At 40.4% G+C, this 12,607-nt stretch overlaps 1 protein-coding gene across 3 annotated transcripts in view; it reads right to left on the bottom strand.

The window, feature by feature from the left end:
• The window catches only part of Cntn1 (contactin 1), a 367,258-nt gene that overhangs the window by 172,262 nt on the left and 182,389 nt on the right, over positions 1-12,607 (bottom strand). The window lies entirely within an intron of this gene.

Raw genomic sequence — 12,607 nt, forward strand, 5'->3', positions numbered from 1 at the left:
CAGGTGGATCTCCGTGAGATTGAAGCCAGCCTGGTCTGCATAAGAGTTTTAGGCCAGCGGAGGCTACAGGGAGACCCTGTCTCAAGACATCAAAAAGGAGACAAAATTACATAAACTAAGCTACAAAAGTCATGTAACAGTCTAAATAAAATATTTTGCCTTGATGAATTTTTTAAAAACGAATGAATATTTCATTACATTGCTGGGATTTCATCCAGCACCTTGGAATAGCCACATGTATGTGAGGGGTCCCATAACCTAGTTTTATCCCCTTTGTGGTAAATCCATCTCTGACTAAGCATACAGATATGAGGGGCCAAAAAAAGGGCTTGCTGTTAAGAAGCTTTTGGGTAAGTGGAAACAAAATCAGAGTAACGAGATACCATTGGGGTTTGTATGATATTCAACTTGAAAGAAGTATTAACACTTTGAATTGAAAGCATCATAAATACAGCACTGTAGAAATGTGCCTGAGCTCAGGTGGCATGGCATGAACATGGAGGAGCTGTACGCTAAGATGTGACTCATTTAGTTAATGTGTTACTCAACCATTTCTGCTGGAGTTCCCAGAGAGCAATATAGCTTGGAACATTACAAAGAGACCTGGTCAATAAGAGTTTCAACTTGAAATGATATTATGTGTTCTAACATCTATACATTAGTGATGCAAGTTGTTAGACAGGAAGAGAGGAAATGAGTTAGCCATCTGTAGCCAGCTGCCTCCTAGGCACCATTTGGAACACATGCATATTTCATGCTATTATACACTCTATCCCTCTGGAACTGTAAGCCAAAATGAATCTTTTCTTGTCTAAGTTGCTTTTAGAAATGGTATTTTATCACAACAACAGAAAAGTAACTAATACATAATAATATGTAAAAGAAATACAATATTATTTATTTATTGCTTGTTACGTTCAGGGAGCTAGTTATAATGTACAAACCAAAAATAAATAGAGATACCAGTGGAGACTTTACTATATCATTGAAGATTTAATTCCAAACACAAACTAATGTGTATCTGTTTATTTTGAGCTTCTATGTTTGTGAAAAATAATAAAGTCTCCCTTAAAAATGCACTTTCCTGGGTCTGGAGAGATGGCTCGTTGATTAAGAGCACTGGCTGTTCTTGCAGAGGACCCGGATTCAAATCCTAGCACCCACATGGGAGCTAACAACTGTCAGTAACTCCAGTTCCAGGAATCCGACACCTTCTTCTGACCTCTGTGGTGCATTTACACACACGCAGACAAGACACTCATACACGTAAAATAAAAATAATAAATAAAATATTTTTTAAAATGCAGCTTCTTCCAACCTGGCCAGGAATCCAGAATGGTTAAGTTTTAATCCTAAATCCATTTTCAAAATTCTTTTATTAAAACCAAGAACCTGCAAAGTGAACCTGACATTTCTTGTAGCAAAAGCACAGTAGAAATCTCATGTTATATATCTCAGTGTAAAGTGTACATTAAAATATACCGAGAAAGCTCTTCTGAAAGAAAAACCTGGTACTGCAGCATCAGCACTGAACTATTCATTAGACAAAAGAGCAAACGGAGAATCCCAAAGTCCGGTATGGTCAGCATTTAAAGAAAAATGTAGGCTCTAATTTATTTTAATGAAGATGGTTTTAAGGGCATAGTCATTTTCATGATTCTTAAGAATCATAATATTCACAGGAGATAAAATATTTTTCCTTTCAGTATAACACTACAGTGCATAAATCATTAATCAATTAATGGAAATTAAAAGTTTAAATTAAAACAGAACACTGATATTGAGTCATTACAGGCAGGAGATAGTTAAAATATCATTGCTAAAAATCAACAGATAATGTCCAATTATATAATTTAATTAAACACAAATCTCTTTCTCAGAGATCTCTGGGAAGGTAAGAACTATATACCTACATAAGAGCTGTGTTAAGTTTGGAATTTTTAACTTAATTTTAGTTTTTTGACTAATCAAGAATGGCCAGAAAAAACACAGTGTAATAAAATCCTTTTTCCTTTTACTATATGAAAAATGAAGAATAAAAAATAGTCTTTCAGGAGGTAAAAATATAATCAAATTAACCATGGAAAATGATCAGATTTTTATTTCAGTGATGTTTGGTATCAACAGGATCAAATATGTAAATGAAAATTAACAATTACGATTGGTTTGTCAATCTAAGTTTAAAAATTCACATAAAATGTGTGTCTTCACTTCTAAATCCTCTCATCTCCTTTGCACAATGCTTAGGGGATGAATTCCTTTGATGAAAAAGAAGGTAGAAAATACGAACAGGTAAACCATGCCAGAATGATTGTTTCTATCAAATAATTGTTTTTAAAGGTCAACTTAGATAAAATACATATCACTCCCTATAAATTATAAACCATGTGCAGTTTAATGACAATGGAAGTTATTGATTTTAAATAGTTCAACTTAGCATAAAGTTTTACAATGTGAGAAGTATTTTAAAAGGTGGCTTTTTTTTTTTTTTCCAGACCTTTATTGAAAAGGTTTGAGGTTAAAGGTAGCTTTTACCCTTTAGTACTCAAAAAAAAAAAAAAAAAAAACCAAACAAAAAAAAAACAGTATTTTCCAGAGAGAAAAAGAAGTTTGCAAACAGAAGTAGTAAAGGTAGATCAACTCCGGTGACCTGTTCTTATAGATTTTTCATTTTGATGGAGTGTGGAAGGAAGACTAACTATTCCTACCCGTTAACTTTATAGGTAGTCCAGGAAAGTGGGGCAAGTCTAAAGAAAGAAATAGTTGTGCCCACGTAGAGGAAGACTTTTTAAAGTTGAGAATAAAGCACAGCTATTTTCTAGGCTGAGGGGACTGTTTCTCACTTCCTTCTCAGATAATGATCACAACGCTTGGGAAGTCACAGGAAGGCATGGTCAAATAGCGCCAGGTCAGCAGTGGCTGCATAAAGGGCCACCAAGCTAGGCTGCATGGCAGAGTTCCTCATCTGTGTTTCACCCCAGCTCTTCGGCAGCCGGAACTTTGGGCTAATTGCACAACCTCTGGCGTCATTTTCCTCACACATGAAATACCAAAGCAAGAAGTATAATGCTATGTGAGCTCTTTTATGTGAAATGTTTACTAAGACATTACTTGGTGTATAGTAGTTTATTCCACTACTGTTAGATATTAGTGAGATTAAAGGACATTTGGGCTGGAGTCTTTCCTTCTAATCAACAGCTTGTAAAATCAAGGCCTGGAACTACAGGACTCTGGTGACTTGTCAGAGGAATGGGACCTGAGTCACATTTCCGGCCACATCCTGAACTTCATGGCAGTGAGACAGGTGTGAGGAAGCAAGAGCAGGGCCTATGGAGATGATGAACTAGTTACATAGAAACAGACTCAATCAAAAACCTACAAAGCAAGTAACAGGCGTTGGGAGAGTGACTGGAGGCCCAGAGCACATGACCACAGCACATGACCACAGCACATGACCATAGCCCATGACCACTCTTCTGCACGGGTTACTTCTCTGACTGGCCTCTGAGGGCACTCACTGGCTTGACCAGGCTCACTAAAGATGACCTCAGTGCCATCCAGTTCCCACCGTGGCTTCAAAAAAAAGGCCACTAAGCTAGGCTGCGTGGCAGTGTTCCTGCTTGGAACCCCTTACACACTCACAAGTTCTCACTTCTCAGTAAACCTGTGTTCTGTCGGCTCTCTCTTTGTATGTTTGTATAACGAATTTGGGAGCCACTGGCTTTGGTGACTCTGGTGACCGCTGCTCATCCAGCACCCTAGCTCCCTGAGTTAAGTCCACCAAGAATGACAAAAGGCCCTGCTGCTCTCAAGGACTCCACATCATTAAGTCACTAATGGATCATGTAAATCTGCTTCTAGGAGCCCTAAATCTTACAAAAATTCCTGTAGAACAAAAAGAATTCAGAGAAAGGACAAAGCATGGCCCCTTGTGTAATGGTCAAACTGTTACTAGCATTGTTAGCCCAAACAAGCTGTGCTGAGCCACCCATCCTCAATAGGCCACACAATGAAAAGTAAAAAAAGGAGACTGAGTCCACGTGGCCATGTTGGAAACAGGAACAAGGAGGGCTGGTGAACCCCAAGTCCATCTTTGGGGTTCTTACATGAGATTTAAGTTCAAATACAGAGTAAGCAGTATAAACAGTTAAGCAGTCACTATCACTATGTGGCACCACTTAGAGTTAACCCATCATTGTGTGGGTGTCTTTGTCTCCTTCAAGCTGGTCCGACAAGCTGCCAGAAGTATGTATCTCTTCCTGGGAGACACATTTCCTCTCTGGCTGCAACAGGCTTCAGCTTTTTCCTTCTCCCAGCCTTAGAATCTTAGGGAAATTCTAGTATCTTGGGGTCTGTTGTCTTCATGTCCTGATAGTTGCAGGCGTAGGTGTCTTTTAGGATCATCTGTATCCCTGTCAGGATGCTGACGAAACCAAACGGACATGTCAAACAGTTGGACAGGAAAAGCACCTAAGAAAAGCAATCCATTGTAGAAGCTTTAGACATTGTATGAAGCCTTCTCAAACTGTGGATTGGCACCATGGTTTCGTCGGCCACTGTCCTCTCTCACTCCTCAAGAGAGCCCCACCATACCCCAAATACATTCTGCTTCTTTTCCCTGTCACCCACACTGCTCCATTTGTTAGCCACTCTGTGCCTGATGATATACAAAGGAGGGCATGAGCAAGCCAGGTCATTCCGAGATGCTAAGCACTCATCATAAATAAGCTAATATTTAATTTTAATTTCTTTAAACAAGGATTGATAACAAGCAACAAGAAATGTCTCTTCTTGAAGTACTGGCCTTTTAAGGGATTACTGTGCAGTATTTAAAGCGTTTCTCCAAATATGCAATATATCAACCATTGGTAGAAGCTCTCTGTCTTCCAGTTTGAACACAAATAGTTCAATCAGAATGTGAAGTTTTGTCATTGTTTATGCTCGTCTGTTACACTGTGCTATTTCTCCCTTTGCTTCAAACTGTCACCTATTTCTATAGGACAGTTAGTCATCACCAACACAGGATATAATTTATCCCATTTACTGGGTTTCTTGCTGGTCGAGTCTAAAGGTATCTCGCCATCTTGTTTACACATTTGTTTTTGCTAGTGATTTGCTCTATTTTGTCATCCTGCCATTTGTGACTCCCGATCATGCAGCCAAGTGGAGAAGCTAATCTTATTCTTGTAAGACACAGCAAACTGCTCTGAGCATTCTCTCTTGAGGACACGCAGCTCTTTATAGCCCACTCTCCAGCCTCCATGAGCCTCACAGTGCTGCAGTACGTGGACAAAGGAAGCAAGCATCTCTCTGCAGCAGATGGCCAGTTACAGAAGCAGTCTCGTTTTTACTCATCAACTGAAGGAAGGAGAATGACCAAAAGCAGGGACCAGGTGTGCTTCCTGCCCGAGTCCATGCTGTGCTGTGCTGGTGAGCTCTGGGAATTCCCTGGCCTTCAGGGACTTCTCTACTCCCAGACCAGGCCTGAAGCCAGCGACTGCACTGTCTGCTGCATCTCAGAACTCATCGGCTCCCCAAAGCTCCTAGATGTTCTCAGGCACAAAGGGCCATGAAACTACAGCCTTGGATTTTCTGTATCTTCAATGGAATTAGGAAAGAAAAACAGTGCAAGAAAATCAATTTGTTTATAGTTAGACTGAAGGAGGAGCAGTGACCACGCTACACTTGACAGAAACCCAAAATCCGTGACGAGGGCTAGAAACGTAGCTGTGAGACGAATCAGTCAGAGCATTCCCCCAGGTTGCCTCCCCTTTCTGTTGGAGATAGTTTTTTACTCAAGTCCAGGTGGAGGAATATGAGGTTCAAAAACCACTCATCTTGAAAAAGAAAAGAATCTCCACCCACTCTAGGTCTGGCAAAGTTCTTTGTCCTTAAGTCCATTCCTTTGATAAGGGTTAAGCGCAGCCTTTTGCATTTTCTTGGAGGTCAGGCTCAAGCTCTGGAATCCTGCATCTTTGTTAAACACACAAATTTTGCAAGTGAAAACCCCCTTTCTCATTTGGAGTTTGTATCTGATCACAGCTGAATACTGAATAGTAGCTGACTGTCACCTCGCCAGCCTCTATCTGCACTATATCAATGGCCAACTTGATCTGGCTACTCTCCTTCTCTAGCAGCCTTTATTAAATCTCTTACTCATTTATTAAGATGACAGACTTCACAGCATAATTGTAAGGGGCTTGGAACTGGAGAGTCCTATTTAGGGATAAGTACTCTGAGCCTCTTGTCCTCTGCATGTTGACCACTTGTGGGTTTCTATGTTGCAACAGGAAACTTCTCTGATGAGAGCTGAGAGATGCATTAATCTATGGGTATAACAAGTCATTAGGAGTCAGTTTAATACAACAACTATTTAGTGGAAAACTAATAGTAGGCACTCAGTGACCTTTCTAACTTTAGGTTCCTAAGCCAGACATCAATGTCGGGCATGGGCTTCATCCTAGGAAATGGACCTAAATCCAATTAAAGAGTGGTTTGTTACTCCTATAATAAATGTGCCACTATTTCACTGATGGGCATATCTTGCCAGGCCAGTTGTTATTGTAGTTTAGAGGATTCATCACTGGGTAAGGATGATGATTTTTTTTCGTTCTGGTAGCTTGTATAGCCCCCTCCAGCACTATAAACACTAACCACTAGAGATGAGACTCTGAAGTCAGCACCAGCTTGATTTCTCCTTGTTTGTTCTACAGGTTGTGTATATAATGTCTTCAGCAGTAGGGTCTTACCTGCAAGTTCTGAAGGGTGATTAAGAGCAAGGACAATGGCCAGCATTATTTGAGGGTCTATGGGACCCTTGGTCAACAGCTTATAGAGAGGGAGCCCATTCCTTGTACTGAGGGGGTTTTTGGTTTTGGTTTTGGTTTGCCTATGAGATCTAGAAAGGGTAATGTCCTCCTGTTGGTGGATAATTCCTTTCAACTTCTTTTCATTTTATGATGTATATGTATATACTTAGAAACCTTCTATAGTGGTAGGTTTCCATATGGTTTTTCCTAAAGGCTGCTAGATAGATTTATCCCTCCCTGTACTCAGTCCTCTGTTCTGCCTGCCCATTTTCCACTCCACTTAACCCTTCCGAGTCTAATTTCCCTCTCTCTTCATATCACTGCATTTTACCACCCATCCCAGGTAGTGTCCCTGCCCCCACCCACAACCATGGTCATTTATTAGTTTTTTACCTGTCCAAATTTTCAAATCGAAGCATGAATATCTAGCATATATCTATGAGAGAGAACATGTGATGCTTGTCTTTCTGGGTCTGGGTTAACTCATTAGAATGTCTGTTTCCTGTTCCATCCATTTACATGTGAATTTCATAGTTTTATTTTTTTCTGAGATGAATATATTCTATCATGTATATGTCCCACACCTTCATTGCAAATTCATCAGTTGGTAGGCATCTAGATTGTTTCCAGTTTCTGGCTATTATGAAAAGGACAACAAAGTACATGGATGAACAGGTATTTCCGTAGCAGGGTACAGAGTCTCTGGGGTGTATGCCCAAGAGTGCTATGGCTGGGTCTTATGGTAGATCAATTTCAAGCTTTTTGAGGACTCTCCACACTGATTCCTTAGTGGCTGCACCAGTTTGTACTCCCACCAGCAGTGGACAGAGCTCCCTTCCCCAGCAGTGGACAGAGCTCCCTTCCCCAGCAGTGGACAGAGCTTCCTCCACATCCCTGCCAGCATTTGTCATTGTTTTTTGTATCTTAGTCATTCTGAGTGGGGTAAGATGAAATCTCAAAGTGGTTTTACTCTGCATTTCCCTGATGACTAGAGATGTTGGATCTTTTAAAATTATTTCTCAGTCATTTGTGTCTCATTTCTAGATAACTCCCTGTTCAGTTCGCTGCCCCACTCCTTAATTGGACTGTTTGTTTGATTTTGATATTTAGTTTTGTGAGTTCTTTATATATGCTAGTTTCTTTCTTCTATATTCCCTTTGACCAGCACCATTTGTTAACAAGCTGTATTTTCCCCAGTGTGTATTTTTGTCTCATTTGTCTGTCAGAGGTACAGTCAATAAAGATTTTTTCCTATTCTGTGGGTTTCATATACTTGAATGATGATGTCCTTTGATGTACAGAAGCTTTTTAGTGTCTTATGGTCCATGTGTCAATTGTTGAACCTAATACTTGTTGGGCCTTTGGGACCCTCATACTTGCGGCATGGAGGAAAACAAGGCCTAATGTAACTTCCTGAGCCTGGCTAAAGTTTAGCAACTTGTCTCTGGCCTGTCACTTCCTCGTGGAGGTGACTCAGCAGGGCCTGATTTCAGACTGCCTCTGCCCAGTAACAGCTGGCATGGTAAATTCCCAGTGGCCCACAGTCATCGCCCCAGGTGACATATTCCTTCTACCCACGCCCCTTTCCACACCCCTTTTGCTTAAACTATATAAGTTGATGCCTGACGCAATAAAGTGAGTTCCTGCTTCGACAAGACTCCGGACTCGACTTGGTGTGGTTCTTGAGTCGCCAACACTCACCATCCCGCTCAGCCCCCAAGAGAGGGACCCAGGCTGGTCCTGGCCTCTCCCCCTGTGGCTACCTGTCGGAGTGCCCGACAATACTTATGCTATAAGAGTCCTGTTCAGAAATTCCTTTTCTGTGTCTATACATTCCGGTGTATTCCCTATTTTCTCCTCTGCCTGACTCAGGGTGTCAGTTCTTATTTTGAGGTCCTTGATCCATTTGGAGCTGAGTTTTGTGCATGGCTGAGGATATATTGGCAACTGATAGGTGTTGAGAGAGGGAGAGTCCGTTTTCTTTCAGAGTGTGACACCTACTAGGTTGACCAGACACCAAGAGCATTTAGGGAGCACAATTAGACTCAAGAGACCTTTAAGAAAAAAAATAATAGAGGATATGGGGGGAAGGGGGTTAGAAATGGTGGAACAAGTCTGAATATGATCAAAATACACTGTTTGAAATTCTGTCATAAAAATGTTTTTAAAAACCTATATACATGACCTACCAAAATTAAATCAAAATGAAATAAATAATTTCATCAAATTTATAACAAGGAGTGAGGGTGAAAAATCTTATCTTGGAAGATATTCCAAGTAATAAATTGGGTCCAAATAGTCACTGGTGAATCTACCTGACCTGTGAGGAAGACTGATGAATCTCAAACTGTTTTGTAAAACAGGAAAGGAAGGAGCAGTACCAAACTGTGCTTAGGAAGCCGGTATTACCCTGATACCCAAACCAGACAAAGACACACTAAAAGAAAATTACAGGCCGTCCTCTCTGATGAAACAGATGAAAAAATTCTCAACAAAATACTTAAAAATCAAATACAGAAACATCAAAAAGATCATTCACTGTGATCAAATTGCAGGAATGGTTCGATATATGCAAATTAGTAAATAAAATACATACTATAAATGGACTCAATGAAAGCACAAAATTATCTCAATAGGTAGAGAAAATGCTTTTGACAAAATCCAACTTTACTCTGTCTCCAACACAGCTGATGAAAGGCCACCTAGAAACAGTAACTAATCTAAACTCTCTTCTGTGTTCCTCATCCTTTTCATTCTGCTCTGGTCTGAGCAATGTGTGCTCCAAGATCTGCTTCTAGGACATGATGAGAAGCTCGCTACAGTTAAACACAGGCCCTGCCACCTACTGGGGGTGTTGCACTGCCAGACGCAATGAGAAAGTCCCACCTGCTGGATTGCTTCATGTTCTTGAGGTATCAGTTGCCTAGTCTGTGAAACTGGATCTGAATTCCTGCTTCAGAAGATGGCAGTGAGGGTACAGAAGTCTTAAGACAGGCATCTGTAACAGTGTAATCATGAAATGAATAGGTGACATTTCCTGGAAGTAAAATTAGTTTGGGATTTTAAAAATACTAACCATTTAGGATGAGGATATAATACTTGTAAGTGATAAATTCATTAATCAGTCTTATATAAATCTTACTTTTTTAGGTTTATCTTATACTGTCATTAGGAGTCTATTCCTCATTTATAGCCCAGATGGACTTCAAACAAAGGATTTTCATGTTTCTGTAAAATATGCTCTCAAATCTTTCATTCCATTCCATAGTCAAATGATATTTCCAGTTTCAAGCAGAAAGAAGCCTAGCATAGAACTGTAGAAATCTTGTTCTTTAAAATTCATTTTAATGTGGCATGTTTTAGCTGTTGTCAGCGTCACAGAAATGCTTCTAAACCCTTTCATCAAATGATTATGATTTGGGCTTAACTTTTTCCTTTTGCAGCATGATTAATAATGTTTGAACAGCTTGTTGCTATGGTCAGATATATTTAGTAAAAATGCCTAGAGAATACAGTGCACACCCAAGGAAAGCATCCCCTTTTCTGCAAGTAATTGCAAATAGTATCCTTTTCCACCCAAATACAATCAAATGTGGCTCAGCTAGAGGTAGAGCTGCAATGGTGTACAATGGTCATCAGCGCTGCAACGGTGTACCGTGGTCATCAGAGCTGCAATGGTGTACCACGGTCATCAGATGGTATGAGCCTAAGCCCTTGTCCTGGTTAGTTTTCAATTGTCAACTTGACCCAACCTATAATCATCTGTGAACAGGGAACCTCAAAGGAAGGACTACCTCAATCAGATTGACCTCTGACTGTACCTGGGACACTGTCTTGACTGATAACTGATGTGGGACAACTGAGCCCACTATGGGCAACACCATCCCTAGCAGGAAGGCCTGGGCTGTATAAGAAAACTAGCTGAGCATGACATAGTGACTCAGCCAGGGAGCAGCATTCCTCCTTGGCTTCTGCTTGAGCTCCTGTTCTGACTCCCCTCATCCATAGAGTATTATCTGGAAATGTAAGCTGAAATAAATCCTTTCCTCCCCTAAGCTGCTTTGAGTCCAGTGTTTAATCACAGCATCTGGAAGAGAAACTGGAACAGCCAGAAAACATCCTGCCTTAAGATTATGTGTGAAAGCTGGGCATGGTGGGGCACACCTTTGATCCCAGCACTCTGAAGGCAGAGGCAGGCGAATCTCTGTGAGTTGGAGGCCAGCCTGGTCTACACAGGGAGTTCCAGGACAGCTGGAGCCACAGGGATACCCTGTCTCAAAAAGACAAAACAACAACAACAAAAAGATTATGTGTGAAACATGGAAAAATAGAAGCAAAGCAACATATTTCCATACATTGCACTAAACCTAACAGAGTGTAAAATTTCATAAGTCAGAAGCTACTGATGGAAAATATCTGAAGGTTTTGTAACCATATAGAAATTCAGGGCTGACAAGCCTGCATTTTGAAGAGTAAATCATCCCTCACATTTTGTATAATTGCATTTATGATCAATTATCCTTTTATCTTTGAAATGATGAAATGTCCACAGAGGAAACTAAAAATAGTAGAACCCCATTTATGATATTTATAACACATACTTTTCCACAAGAAGATTCAATTCATGCTGTCACAGTAACTACTACTGCTATTATTCCCGCTGAGCTTCAGGACCCCATCACTTTTCAGTACCAGAGTAAATAGAAAACACTATATTGCTTTGTCTACATTTTAGGAGTGTGTGCATGTGTGGACAGTTCTTCAGGAGAAGCTGGTTCATCAAGGAAGACTTAACTCCAGCAGCTATTCCTCATGACCTCAGGCCTCTTAATATGCTAATGAGCATCAGTCCGCTATTCAGTAGCAAAGCCATTCTTTATTGCATGTTAAACCACCAGATTCTTATGAAAGATTTGGCAAAGCACTGTTGCTTAAAAAGTAAACAAACAGATGAATATTAAATGAAATCCTAAATGAAGTGTAAGGCATGGTTAATTTTAGCGAGAATGAAGGAGAAATACAAATAACAGGAATTATGACAGATAATCCCTGTATTGTCAAGGACTCGCATGAAGAGTCAGACTATAAGAAACTTCGTGGAACCAGGTGATGAAAATAAATGCTAAATGCAGCAAAGGAACTCAAATACCAGGAATACTTCAACACACACACACAAACACACACACACACACACTCCACTAACTTGTATATTACCCCACATGATCCTGACCTAAGCTGCCTGAGCTTTTCAGAGATGGCCTGGGTGATAGGGAGGATGTACATTTCCCAAAGAGGCAGAGGTATGGGTGGGAGGGGGGAGCGTGAGCTCTTAAAATTTTTCATTTATTTTCTTTTATTTTATGTGTATGAGTGTTTTGCCTGCATATATGTAAGTGTGTTCATGTGTGCAATGCTGGTGGAGGCCCAGAAGAGGGTGATGGATCCCCTGGAACTGGAGTTACAGATGATTGTTAGCCACCATGTGGGTGCTGGGAACCAAACCCAGGTCCTCTGCAAGAGCAGTCAGTGCTTTTAACTGCTGAGCCATCTCTCCAGCCTCTACTGTTCCATTTTTTAAAGACACAGTTTCTCCTTGATATAGATCATGAGAGAAAATATTTCTTAGTGGATAATTCATGAATGTTTCATAATTGTGAGTCAATGCTTTTAAAGAGGCAGTCTAAGGTCCACCTACATTAATAGCATTGGGACAAGTTTCTTAATAAGATAGATTCCTGAGCACTTTCAAGAATAAGTTCCTGGGGAATAACCCAAATATCTGCATTTTAATAAGATGT

Source organism: Nannospalax galili, unplaced genomic scaffold (genome assembly GCF_000622305.1).
Source record: "Nannospalax galili isolate Female #2095 unplaced genomic scaffold, S.galili_v1.0 scaffold357, whole genome shotgun sequence".
NCBI classification, from domain to species: Eukaryota; Metazoa; Chordata; class Mammalia; order Rodentia; family Spalacidae; genus Nannospalax; species Nannospalax galili.